Below are 14,780 nucleotides of genomic sequence, written 5' to 3' on the forward strand. Positions count from 1 at the left end.
AAACTGAAATAATTTGGAAGCATAGTTTAAAATTTGAAAAAAAATAAGCACAATGCAACTGTTGCAAGGGGTAAAATTAGAAAGAGAAGAAAGCATAAAAAGGGAAGTAAACTATCATACTAAATAAACATTGCATCCTAGTTAAGATGTTTAGATAATAGGAAAATTGGACCACCTATATCTTTTGAAAAATATACACTGAAAAATTTACACTGAAATGATTGATCCATATGCGATTTTCAGTGTTTGTAAGATACTTTCAAATTATAGAAAAGCTAACTATTACTTGAAGAAATGTATAACTTGAAGAAAATAAAATGATGATTATGGGGCTTAGCCTATTTTTTTCTAAATTGACTATTATTGCCCAGCAGTTATGATTATACATTTTATGGGAAATAGATGTCTCATGTTGAAAATATAACCAGCACTGATTGATATTATGTTCCAAAATTAAAATATTCCTTAATTTTCAATTCTATTTCAGAGAAAACTGTATCTCTCCCCAAACCAAATTATATCTTCATCATTTTTGACTTGATTAATTTGGCTATATTTTGAGAAAAATTGGAAGTATAGAAAGCATGATTTTATGTTGTCGAGTGGCAAGATATATAATATTTGTAGGAAAAAATTACAACTGTAGTGTTCAACATAGAAGTCAATTTATATCAATATATGTATGATTTGAAATCTTAATTTATTAAATGTATTCCAAGCATAAAATATCTATTCCATTTTTAATCAAACCAGCTATGACTTAAGTAGTGTGATTATTTATGATTTACGTTGAACATGATATAAGAAATTGCAAAAAAACATTTAATCTCAGAGCACATTGTAGAGAGAAATCAAAACTTTTAAGTAAGTCAATTGAAAAACCATACCAAAAAACATGGAAGCTTAATTAAATAATAATTAATAATAATTTATATTGAAATGTATATCTTATTGAATAAGACCTATTCTAAAATGATTTTTTAGCATGAAACAATCTCTTAAATGATGAAATTAACATAACTTTATTTCTCTGTTCATTTGTGTACCATGAATATTTCTATTTAAACGATTATAGGGATCCGATTCATTTTTCAGTTAATTATTTTACTAGAAAGTAAGTATTGGTTAATATCATATAAAATATAAAATTTATTTTAATTCTCTTTGGATAATTGTATGATCTATCATTTTGATAATCCACATCAAAATTATTTAACAATCTATCAAGTAGAATAGTGATTTATGAATAGGAATTCAAATTGAAAATAGAAAAATTAATAGTAAATCATTGTGTTAAATAGAGTAATTTGAAAATTATTCTGTATAAAAATTCTAAGCATATACATGTGAATTTAAACTACAAATGTCATAACTTTTACTTGATAGATTTCAAAGCAGTGTTCAAATATTTTCATTTAATACACAAAATTTCTAATAATGTTTCACTTTTCCATGTAGTCTTTCTAAAATCTTGCTTCTGAATATAATAATTATCCCATCAGTAAAATCTGTTGTGGAAATTATATCTTTCTTTTGACAATTCTTACATTACATGGAAAGCTAGGTGCCCTAACTTGTTAGGAGGCTGAGATCTGGAGGACTGTGATTTGAAGTCCATCCAAGAAGGCAGAAAAGTCCTTGATACTCCATTGCCAATTAACTAGAATAAAATTAAACTGGAGTTGTATCTTTAGTAATAGAGGACAACCATGAGAGAAAAACAAACAAACTAAAAATAAATAAATAAAGGAAAAACAAATTCAAGGCTCTGATAATATGCACCAGGAGGAAAATCACATAAGCATACCCCTGGAAACATTTGAAATTCTGTTTCACTATTCACAGTGAAATATGGGAATATAATTTCCTTTAAAAATTCGTCCTTCTGTTTCTTTCTTGTAAACTATTGCATTTCTCTCTAATTTCAGTATTTTACTAACCTTTTATACTTTAGATCAAATCTATTAACATTATAAGCCAACAATTTGCCCATGGGGAAAACAAGGAATCTATCTTGTATGTGTTGCTTAATTTTCTTTTTTTTAATTTCTCAAAATATAGCTTTCTTTTCTGACTTAAGAACATAAATCAAAGGCTTTATTTCTGGCAGGCACAAATATCTGAACTGGAAGTGGCTAATATCAAATAAGTGTTTTTTTTAAATAAGTAATTCCAATTCAAGAAACATACCTAAAATGTTTCCTGAGTACTATTCAAAGCTCACTTATAGGATAAACAAAAATGAATAATACATGACTCTTTCTGTGAAAAGAGTTAGATAAGAGTGTACATCACAGAGGAAATCATCTTGATGGTGCATGGAGACTTGTAAAACTTATGAGTTAATAGCAGTAAACCAGTTGCAGAGTATATTCAGGGAATACTTAATTATGTTACTTTTTAAATAAGATTCAGCAAGCAGAACCCAAAACTAATTGCTTAATTTGTCCTTTTTTAATAAAAATATTCTTAAATATCACTGCACTTTAATACAACATTAAGTGATATCCCAGTGATCCAGGAATAAAGCAAACACTTGGTTATGAGGGAAATCTGCATTATCTGCCTTGCACCTTTATCACAAAATTCATCTCATGCAATTCTTACAATCACCTTCCTTTTATTGGCCAGTTTATTTCAGTTTTTCAAATATACCATATTCCTTTCTGCCCCAAACAGTTCTCATTAGCTATTCCATATCTCTTTCAGTCAAATATTCTAATTCAAGCATTAAATTATTATTTGTAAGAAGACAATCACTCACACAAATCTATCCCCCAAACAATTTAGCAGACAAGTATTTTCCTATAAAATTTTAAGATTTCAATCTATAAGAATAAGAAGTCGAGAAAAATCAGATACCATAAGTGGGAAGTTGTTTGCATGCTTCATTTACAGAGCCTATTAATTGCTGACTTACAGATGCTTGTAGAAAATATATACTAAAGTAATGATTAAATATTTACTAGCTAGAAGATTTTCTGTAAATATTAAGGTTGCAAAATTATCATCAAGATATTGAACTGTTACTTTAGTATTTAAGAAAATTTCCTCAAATGTTTTCAGTTCATCAATTTTTTTACACATTTTTTTCAAAAAATGTTTATGATCCTACAAGCACTCACTATTAATATATCACTATATGAAAACGCACGATATTAAGCAATATTAAGGATTAGCATATTTATACACATTTATAAAACCAAAAATATTTACAATCACAAGTAAACTGCAAGGTTAATAAATTGCATATGAACAAATGTTTGTGTAATGCAATAGATGCTATTTTGCTGAAGTTAATTTGCACCTAAATAATAAAAGTGAACTAGCATAGGTTTTGACATCTTCAAGGCTCTGATACTATGTCCTTTGAGATAATTTAATATTTCTTGCTTGTTTTGTGTACATTACCATTAAAGACTTCAGGGTCTCAAGGTCTCCTCGATATTACTTCATTCTAATTGATATATTTTCATTGAAATATTTACTAAAATATTTACTATGGACACCATTATTGTAAACAAAACAAAATTCAAAAGGTAAATTTGCATAGAATATTCAGTCCCTGTTACTTGTATGTATGGCGACTCAAATCTATGTGTTGATTTATGATAACTTAAACCATAACACACTATAACTATTTTACATAATAACAACTGTGGAATGAATATGAAAAGGCTTCTGGCACTTATCAAAGATCTTTACCGTTGTCTATTGGTTAAACCTTAATTACTTTTATTATATAACTTAGTTAAAATACCATTATTTTTATTTAACTGTTTTTGCTTGACATCTGTTTGCAGTAATAGAAAACTGTGTTGAATTTTCCATATTTGAAAGAAAAAGTTTTTGACAGTGAGATGCAAAAGGGGAATTCTCATAATTCTTGTTTGTTGCGGTCGGAGTTGGTGGATTGTCACCTGCATTTGGTGATGGTGGATTGTCACCATGCCACACTGTGTTGCATCCAGATCTTCAGTTCTTACAACGCAAATTCTGTTTTGCTTGATGGGTGCTAATCCATTTGTGCAACCTACTGTTAATGAGACTCTCTTCAGATTCCATGAACTCTTAGAACTCAATTTCCTTATCTGTGGAAATAGATCCAGAAATACATCCATAGTTCTATGTTAAGGTTCCTGTGAGGAGTAAATGCAATAGAGATAGAAGGGTTAAATATATATTTTCTATCAGAAGAAATATAAAATTAAACTGATTGCCATCAACATTGATCTTCTAGGTCAGAGAATGAGGTAGAGAGTAAACTGGTCCCCTTGTGAAGATTATGATATTGAGTAATAAGTTCAATCCCCAAGCCACAACATAGAAATTATGAATACCTCATAGGGTTATGGGAAATTTTAAACATTTGCTGACATAAGAGGTCAACACATAGTAATTATGTGTATGTTTAGTACTACCCACAAGATATGAACTAGGTCTTGCTATGTACATTGCATTATAGTGAATAGTAGGTAACAATACAGTTGAATAGTTTGCTGTTGAATAGACTACATTATTTTACAAAAAGAATAATTAAAATTTATTGAAAGTAGCATTGCCATCACAGTACTTTTAAATGGCCCTAAGTACAGAAGAAGGACTCTTTATAAGGCTAAAAGTCAAAGAAGGCCTACACAGTAGGTAATTGAAATAATTCTTTAAAAAATTAAAGTTGAAACTCATGCATTATGTTTATAATATTAAGGCTATAGTGGAAAAAACTGTTCAGTTGATATTTATGGTGAATAGAAATAATGATAAATAACCAAAATAAGTGAAAATATTGAATTCTACAGGAACATTGATCTTAAATGAAGTAAACTTAAAATATTTTTCTAATTTATAAAAACCCAGATAAATTGAAATTATTAGCATATCTTTTCAACCATTAGAATTTCCATCAACTTAGGGGTAAGATCTTTTTGAAACTATCTTTACTACATACTTAAATGAAAGGAGGGGGTAACAACTCTTGAAAAGAAATGTACTCATTACCTTACTGTGTAACTATAACCCCTCTGTGTAGCATCTTTACAATAAAATAGAATTAAAAAAGGTTAAAAAGGTTAGTTATCACTAAATTACGTAGCTCAGTATCAGAGCCCAGAGCAATATCAATACAAAGTTCATTTAAAATAACACTTATATTAAAATATCATTAAATAAAATAAGTAAAGTGATTTGTATTTCTAGAAATAATATTTCTGGTAACTTATTACAACATCACTTTTGGAAGAAATTGTAATTTGGCATATAATCAATTAAAACCTAGTCTGCATATTTCTAGATTAGGATTTAATCACTCATTCACCCATTCATTCAAATTTCATATAGAATCTAATAAATTTATATTGTTAATTTTAAGGTATAAAATAAGAGATTATAATAGATTATAAGCAAAAATTTTCATGAAGTTATTATTCCTATTATATAATTTAAAAATATTGAAGTAGATTCTAGTACACAGAAAATATTTTAATATTGATTTTCTTACAGATTGTTAGTAGAATGGTATTTTTACTTCTCTTTCAGTTTGCCAAAAATTTCTGTCTGCAGTTAGTGAACAGTCTTCTTACATACTTCAAGTTCAAAATATAGATACAATTCTCTGAATATATACTTTATAAGCATATGATCATTATCAATTCCTTTTTAATTATATTTTTCAGTGTAAGTTAAAGGAGATACCTATAACATCATGTGGAGTTAAACGTGTGTTAACAGAGATTTTTGTAGATATGATTGTTGTTTGCTTTGACAAAGTGTAGACAATACTTCCACAGCATGTATAATGTTAATGTTTATATGAATAGAGTTTCAGTTTGCTTTGTAACATATGAAATTATTTTTAACTGAGACTAATGTTAATATATATTATCCTCTTCAAAAGTAGAATGTAAAAAGAAAATTGGGTTTAATCATCATTTTTTAAATAAGTACACTATTTGTTATTTTCAGCTTTAAGAGGAAAATGGCTATCTCAGCATAAAACAATTCACTAGGGTCAGCAGTTTCATTATAAACAAAACAAGAGGGCTTTCATTTTCCCCATAATTTATAGTTTCAACAATGATCATTGAAAAAATTTAACAGAAATGATAAAAAGCAGATTACTCAACATCCACAGCAAACTTCCAGTTCATTGTAAAACATGAAGCATTTATGATACCCAACAATTTTGCTTCAAATACTAATTCGATTCTTAGTACAACAAACCTCTCTGTGGAAATATGGTTACATGTAAAATGCATACTGTGTATTTAACTGTTTCCAGTGTTTTCAAACAACTGATCATGTTTCCAGAAAATTATCTTCATAATTTTCACAGAGTATAAAGTTGTAACTTCAATATATATTGTCTTACTTTTGTTCAGTTTTAAGCTTCATGAGCATTCTTACGTTGAAGCCATCAATATACAGGTGGTTGTGTAAATATATCTCACTGAGAGTATGCATGAGCCTATATTCTGAAAGGAAAAGTGTTAGAGACAAGAAAAATGGGCTGTTTTATTGTATATAAGAGAGACAGGTCTGTCATCTGACACATGTTTCTGACCTACCTTAATACAAAGTGGCACACTGAAAAGAAAATTTATGTAATATTTGATTGGGTTAAACTATAGTTGGCATGGTGCAGGAAATTTTGAATTCCTAAATCTCAAATAAGATCTATTCAAATGTGGATTGGCAGATGGAGAGGTTGGTTGTTCCTGTTGTAGTCCTGTGATTACTATTATCCCTACCAATCAGAAAAATAATCTAATTTTACTGTGCTACAGTGCACTGATTTAAGCATGTGCTACCCTATACTTTTTCATTGTATCTGAACTTACGTATATCAAACTATTTCAGTGTTTACAATTACAATTGGTCTAAAAGTAGCATAAAATTTATCAATATTACTATCAAGATATTTAGAGATTGGCAATGAGCTAATGAATCTAGGAGAGGTGAACTCAGCCAGACATATACATTTCCTGGATCCAGTGCCCACATATGCAGGTGAAATTCCTAAACTTTTTCTATTCGGAAGTTCACTCATAGCTTTAGACACTATTGCTTCTAATGCTATACAAGAACGCTTATTGCACCATTTTTCACAATCACATTTTAAAATTTATGTATTGTTTCATTAATTTCAGTCTTTCTCACTCCCTTTCTCTTTTCCTCCTCTTTTCTATACTCTTTTTGAATCTCTTTTCTTTCATTTCTCTATCTTTCTCTTCTCCTCTGCTACCCATTCTTACCCCCTTACACTTCTCAGTCATTGATACATAATAATGAAGAATACTGAGAATTTCCTCCTTTATTTTATATAATTCAAGATTTGTGAAAAAAAAAGAGAAATGTGAAAAAAATTCTCATATTTTACCTAAGGGATGTATAGTAAAGTATAGGAGACTACTGGATAATGTATGTTTGGGTAGCTACCTTGGTTTGGATGATCAGATAGGTTTCTGAGGAATTAATATTCAAACTGAGACCTAACTAGCAGGAAGGTTTTATCCTGTAGATGTTCTCTCCTATGCTCTGGAGACAGAGAACATACACCAAACAGAAATTTTTACTTAGAACTTAGAAAGAATTTGAGTTTTGTAGAGAAATAGAATGCCTACTATTTTCACATATCAACGCATTAGGAAATTAATGCAATGATTTCAGAAACAGTAAAGTAGAAGCTATTAGGTTGTAAGGTTCTGGAAAAAAGAAAACAAATTTAAAAAACCCTGTATGTCAATATAAACCATTAATGGGTGGCGACAGGGAATAGAAAAAAATAATAGTGACAAAAAGTTGAATAACAATTTTAAGTAAGTAGAAACAGAAAATGAATAAATGTATGTAATTTCCACTGAGTCTACATCTTAGACTATGCTTCTTTTATCTAATGTAGACAAAAATAATCTGGCAAACCTGAGGAAATGTTGGTAGTGACTTAATGACATTGAGCTGGAGTCTTAATTTTGCATTTCTAACAGGTATTGATGTTATTATGTTCTATGTTAAGTGGCCAATAGTTAGGAGATGATAAGTGTGCAAAGATAGCATCTCACAGGAAACAGTTCTTCCTTGGAGTACTCCCTAAAAGATTATCTCCTGTGTGTAAATCATGTTTATTTATCTAACCTGGTTAATATCCTAAAAGCTATACTTAAATTATCTAATATTGACTTCAAGGTTAATAAATTAATGAATGGAAAAGGTCCTTCAAGACAGACATTTCAGAATCAGTCTTAATGACAATAATTCTGTCAACACTTGAGAATGATTGATCTATTGTAATTTATTATGCTTTTATTTAAGAGTCAATGAGTAAACAGATGGTGGACAAAAATCAATACCAAACCACATGTTTGCTTATCATTTTAAGTTGTGTTATATATTTCATGCCTTGAAGTAGTTGTGAGGCATGTGTTTTCAATTTATAAAGAAAAAATAATGCATCAGGTGTTTTTCTTCAAATTGCTAAAAGATTAAGACATAAAATATAGAAAAAAAATGACCGAACAAATTCTGATCAGTGAGTATTTAGACTCAATTTTTACATAGATATTGAAATTATGTTTGTCTACTTGAATTTCCTGGTCTTTTTTTTTTTTTTAAATGTAAGTCTTGGGGCTTAAACTCAGGGCCTGGCACTGTCCCTCAGCTCTTCAGCTCAAGTCAAGTGCTCTACCACTTGAGCCACAGAACCAGTTTCAGTTTTTTGGTGGTTAATTATAGATAAGAGTCTGAGACTTTCCTGCCCGGTCTGGCTTTGAACCGTGATCCTCAGATCTCAGCCTCCTCAGTGTGCCCGGCACATCCCGGTCTTCCTTTAGAAGACTAACAGATGATTTATTTTCCATAGTAACTGTGAAATATAAATCAAGATGTTAGCATTTACAAACTGCGATGCTATCTGGTCACATTTAGTCCTTATATAGACTTGTGTTTATTATTTAGGAATTAATTTTGGATTTAAGAATATTGATGTTGTTATAGTCAAAGCATGCCACATGTAGGAAGTGGCAACATTTGGAAATAAATATGTGTAAATATTGAGTATGTCGTATATACTTTATCAATAATCTACCATTTTCATTTTTGTTCTTTTTACCATCGTTCCCTTAGCATCTCTATTACTATTATTATGAAAGTTGTGTTCTGTTTTGGTATTTGTGGCAATTCAAAAGTCTACATAAGAAATATATCAATTTATTACTTTAATACCTAGCTATTGAATATCATTCTCATTTCTATTCTATTAACACTATTTCACCAGATTTGTGAAATTATCAAAATAAAGTCAAACATAGAGTGCTGCATGGATTACTTTTGGGGAGAAACAAGAGAAAATTATAAAGTGTTAAGATTTACTTATCAACCAAGTTATGGTAACATAAAGCAATCCATTTTAATTTTATTCACAAATAATACATCTGCAATTAACCACTTGAAAATGTTTTTAGCCAGTGCTACCTTACACCCCATTTTGATTTATTTCTATGTAGAGATACAGAGAGATTCTGATGACCCAATGTTATTATCTGTCTTCAGTACATCTAGAGGAAATTACATATTTTTTCATTAATTTTATTGTCTTATGGCAATAGTATATTTTTTCAATTTTACCACATTACTAGGCTTGGCAATTTTAATAACTAACTAATTTGGTTAACTATTTTTTATGTCTTATTTTTATTGAGTAGATGCATAAAACAAATATATCAGTAGGTGTTGAACCTATAAGACAGAAATACGCTTTCATATATTTTAGGTTGCAAATGAGATGATGACAATGGATATTAAATATGACTTTTAAATCAATTTCCTTGTTAAAATAATTCTGAAAGGGCTAGACTTTCTATTTGTGCTCAAAGCTGATGCCAAAGGACTCCTCTGCTTTTTAGAGTAGAAGAAATTGGACCTATGTTAGGGACATTTTTATCTTGTTCAGAATTATTTCAGGGCATTTTCACCCACTTTTGCAACAAGCTGCTTTTCTTGTGTGTAGTTTTCTAAAGCATATGGTTGCCCTGCTGTGCACTGAGTGAAATCATACAATTAATCCTTGCAAATTTTAGAACAGAACCTTCATATATGGTGGAACTCTATGGAGTTAGATTTGCAAGGCATTATATGGTACGTTTCTCTTAACAATTACATCATTTGTATTCCATAAAATGGACTATTGTTTCTTTTAGTATTCAGGTTTAATCTTTCAGATACTTCTCATTTTTTTATAAGTCCAGATGAGATTAAAAGGTCATACATTTCTAAACTTATTTGATATTGAGTTTAAAGATGTGAGAAGTGTTTCAACTGAGTAGGCTAACATTAAGAAAGAAAAACATCCTATTAGAAGGGAATGAAGCTAATATTATTTTATTTTTAAATCAGATAATGAATTGAATTCCCATTAACAATTTGCTTTTGCAATATCTCTTTTATTCCTGTTTTCATACTTTTAAAATAAAATACCGTATTATGATGCTTCAAACCATGAAATTATACTTGGAGATCTAAGCAAATGATTTTCTTTGATGGTAAATCATTTTAAGCTTTTGAACCATGTTAAAGTAAAAAATACATAAAATCCGATAGTACTAATTATTTTAAATTTTGTATGAGTTACAAGTAAGAAAAGAATATGTTGTATTTATCCGGTCCCTATTTTCTAAGTTGTATATTTGAGTGTTCTAATTGACTATATGGGATGTCATTACTCATAGATGGTGGAGTAGATGCTAAGCTTGGAGCTTCAGAGTCTAATAAAGGAACAGGTTGTACTAAGATATATTATTCTGAGCAATTCATCCAGCCAGTGACCATTTCCACATCAGTAGAAAAGAAAGAATTTCATGTGATATGGTCTTTAATGGATAGTCACAATATAAGTAGTATTTTCAGTATGTTTCAATAAATGGAACTGACCCCTCTTGGAAGCTTCAAAAGAAAATAAACCATACTCTCTTTAAAGTCTTGTAAAGTAGAAATAAAGTATGAAAAAATATTAAGGCAAAGATAAGCACATAATTTTAAGTTTCCTGGGTTGAATTTTAACCAGTTTTGATAGGATTCTTTGGATACAGGCATATATGGCTTGATTTAACACTAAACATGTTACAGTTATCTATAAATTTTACTTAAGTTGTAGGTAATCATCTCAAGTTTTGGCTATCTTCTTTTCTTCCATTTTTTGTCCTTAATCCAATTAATCTTGAAATTTGATAGTGCCAGTTCATTTAGCTTCCTTTTTATATACACTATGAATATGATTTATCTATACTATTTGTACAAATAATTCAACTTTAAGTCCACCATCTTGTAGTGTGGATCTTCAAAACATTTTAAGATATCTGGAGAAACAATGGTAGAATGATGATGGCAATGACTGATGCTCTTCTGACACCAACATTACTGTTAGTGGTCATAAATAGAGAGCTGTTGATTGAGTGTTATTTCCTGCACATTATATTTAATATCAGATCTCTAAGGGCTCTCATGTGCTAGGGATACACCTACCAGAATCTATTTAGAAACAACAGAATGTTGTGCTTGATAGTGGAGATGCGGCTGGTTGTTAGAGCACCAGCCAATAAGCAAATATATCAAGTACTGAGTTCAAATCCGAGTCTCAAACCTAAAAAAAAAACAAACAATCAAAACTAAACTAAACACATTGTTCTTAGAGAAGTAGAGTACTTGAAAAAGAGAATACTTTTGTGCAAATTATTTTAAAAGAAACACAAATGGTTATAATCTATGCTAGTAGCCCTTGGGGATTGTGGTGATTCCTAGCCTAATTGATAAAGGGCAATGTGTCCTAAAGAGTGTGACAGAACAAACTGGCTGAAAAGAACCAAGCTCCTTACATTTAACACATTTACCAGTTTTTACACATGAAGGTGTGGGAATCTAAGAAACTCAATACTGTTCTCGTCATTCCTTCCTCCATCCATCTTACTGCTAGATATGCTCAGAGAACAGAGGACTCCATTTATGATTTACTATGCTTTAAAACATTAAATATTAACAAGTATCGGCAGTTCTTTATAAAAATCTTTTTTTTAATTTTCAGTAGTTCTGTAGTATAATTTCATTTGTGATTTTCGGCTAGGAAAATGATATAATATGTCTAGTAAGCTGATAATTTATTTAGATCATCTGTCTAAAGAGGTGAATCTTTAAAATGGAGAATGTGAACACATCTGGAAAAGGAAAAAGGGCATATTAAACTCAGATGGGTTATGAAAAGTGCTCTGCTTTTTTAGAATAGTCATTAATTTAGCTGTTCAACTTTTCATGGAATGCAAATATTAGAACTCAACTATGTTTGTTGTCAACCAGCATCCAGATATTTATAGAACATTTTCTAAGGAAGAACTTCAGAAAAATCTAAGGGTGAAACAAAGGGATAAGAAAGTATCTTTATTTATGAAAGTACTAATAGTTGATTTTAATATAAAATTATTCATTGCACTAATGAAATCTGTAAGAGAATATATCTACCGGGGCTGGGAAGGTGGCTCAGTGGTAGAGCGCTTGCCTTGCATGCCTGAGGCCCTGGGTTCGATTCCTCAGCACCACATAAGCAAAAAAAAGAAAAAAGCCGGAAGTGGCGCTGTGGCTCAAGTGGTAGAGCGCTAGCCTTGAGCTGAAGAGCTGAGGGACAGCGCCCAGGCCCAGAGTTCAGGCCCCACGACCGGACCCCCCCCAAAAAAAAAAAAAAAAAGAAAGAGAATATATCTACCATCCATTCTCTGAATAGGATCCTTCACTGTGACAATTATTATTAAGACAGTTTCTTTTTTTTCTCATTTAGAAGGCATTACAGTGAACATAATAAAAGCCTTTGATATGGAAAAAAATATGTGATGGGTTATCACTTCAGTTTGAGTGAGAAAATGTTAATATCATTTTTCATGTTGAACTCTATGGGGAAAAATAATTTATTTAATTTATTTTCCTCGGAAAATAAATACAGAAGTAATCAGAAAATAAAAATTAAAATAAAAATAAAAATTAAAATCCTGAGAGAGTTTTAAAAGTATCTCTAAACTATATCAATGGTAACTTTCCATATGGTGACTTTTATTATGCCAATTATAAGAAACTCAAAAGAGAATATAAAAATTCCACATTTTGCCTATAATCCTGACATTTTATATCCTACCCCAACTGTAAGACCCTTTGTGCCAAACATCATGGTTGCATCTGGTGTTACCTACTCAAGTGTGATGGCTTCCTGAATTTGTTACATTTGTCAGAGGAAGAAAGCTCATACATAAATGTGATAGTCTTTAACCAATATTTAATCGTGGTTTTTCACCAGTCTGCCAACGATAACAAGCTTAATTCAATCTATAAGTCCTATGAAAAATGATAAAATATTTTTATAAAATATTCTCCTTTTGCTCACCAGTATGTGTACTTCCCAAATGAATATTTACATGTTGATTTAATTCTAAATAGAAACATTTAGAGTCCAGTTCTTCATTGTGTAAACTTTGAGTTCTGTAGATTTAATATAATCTTTTGGTGGAATTAGTGTTAGTTTTTGAAAAATTAATTTACTAGATTATCATAAAAAGTGAAATAATGTACATAAGCTTATAAAGTCAAATATTATTACATACTCAAGATATCACATTCCTAACATATTTAATATTTTTGTTAAAGATATAGAGAGTGTTCTATCTTCATTTATGAAAGTAATATTTAAGTTAAAATCCAGAAAAAATTTGTGACAATGTGTATGTCATACATACATAGTGAAAAGGACATAACAAAAAAGTTTGCAAATATCAACGTTTTCAAAAATTATGATCGCTTAATAATACAAATACAAATGACTAATATTTACAGACTTACTGTATGCTCAATTAAGATTTTGCCTATATTTAAACATAACAGTAATCTATTTCATTATATAACTTTCTAATTAAAGTTGCATGACACATGTTTTAGACATTCTATTTATATAAACATATTTTAGACATATTGTATATGAAGCTATATTACCCTTAAAGTAGTATATTATTATGGTTAGATTTCAAGAATGAAAAAAAAGAAAACCTTTGGAGCTATATCTAATGATTTTTAGTTGAGAAACTACATTACAGATTGTCATAATTATAAAAATAAATATATAGCACACTTTTATAATCTTTATAAGTACAATCTCATATTTTAATTTTGATAATAGTTTATGGCTTGCATATTCCCAGTATGCATTTCTTTACACATAACATTTTAGTATTTTGAGTCACACACCATTATGTTTTTCCTGAAATGGTGGTTATTCTTATTTCTCTTCTTAGAAAAATTGCCTCCATTTTATAGATAGTAAAATAAAATATGTTTGTTTAAAATAAGCAAACCATTTTAAATGTTTCCGGTTTTTCTTTCTCTTTTTCTTTGTCTTCCTTGTTTTTCTAGTGTTCTTTCTTCCCATATAATCCAGACGCATGTTTTCGTTATAGGACATATCTAATAACCTTTTGAAAATGACTTTTGAAACTTTTATAAATACCATTTTCTCAATAGTGCTCTTTAGTTCAATACTTACCTTCTGGAAAAACAGGAGATCAGAACCGATTAGAATATCATTTAACTCTTATTGTATCACCACATTCTTCTTTCCTGTAAGTATCATGTGGAAGAAATTTCCAAATAGACACCTTCATTATAAATATGTTCTCCCCCAAACCCAACACTTGGTTCAAGCATTACAATACATTCAACAATGTAACATTTTGACTTTTGTAGAGCTATAACATAGAGCAGCTGCT

General features: G+C 29.7%; 1 protein-coding gene across 4 annotated transcripts in view; it reads left to right on the top strand.

The window, feature by feature from the left end:
* Positions 1 to 14,780, top strand: part of Csmd3 (CUB and Sushi multiple domains 3) — a 926,836-nt gene that overhangs the window by 358,856 nt on the left and 553,200 nt on the right. The gene's annotated exons all lie outside the window — the stretch shown is intronic.

This window comes from Dipodomys spectabilis, unplaced genomic scaffold (genome assembly GCF_019054845.1).
Source record: "Dipodomys spectabilis isolate Male_0828 unplaced genomic scaffold, ASM1905484v1 ptg000783l, whole genome shotgun sequence".
NCBI classification, from domain to species: domain Eukaryota; kingdom Metazoa; phylum Chordata; class Mammalia; order Rodentia; family Heteromyidae; genus Dipodomys; species Dipodomys spectabilis.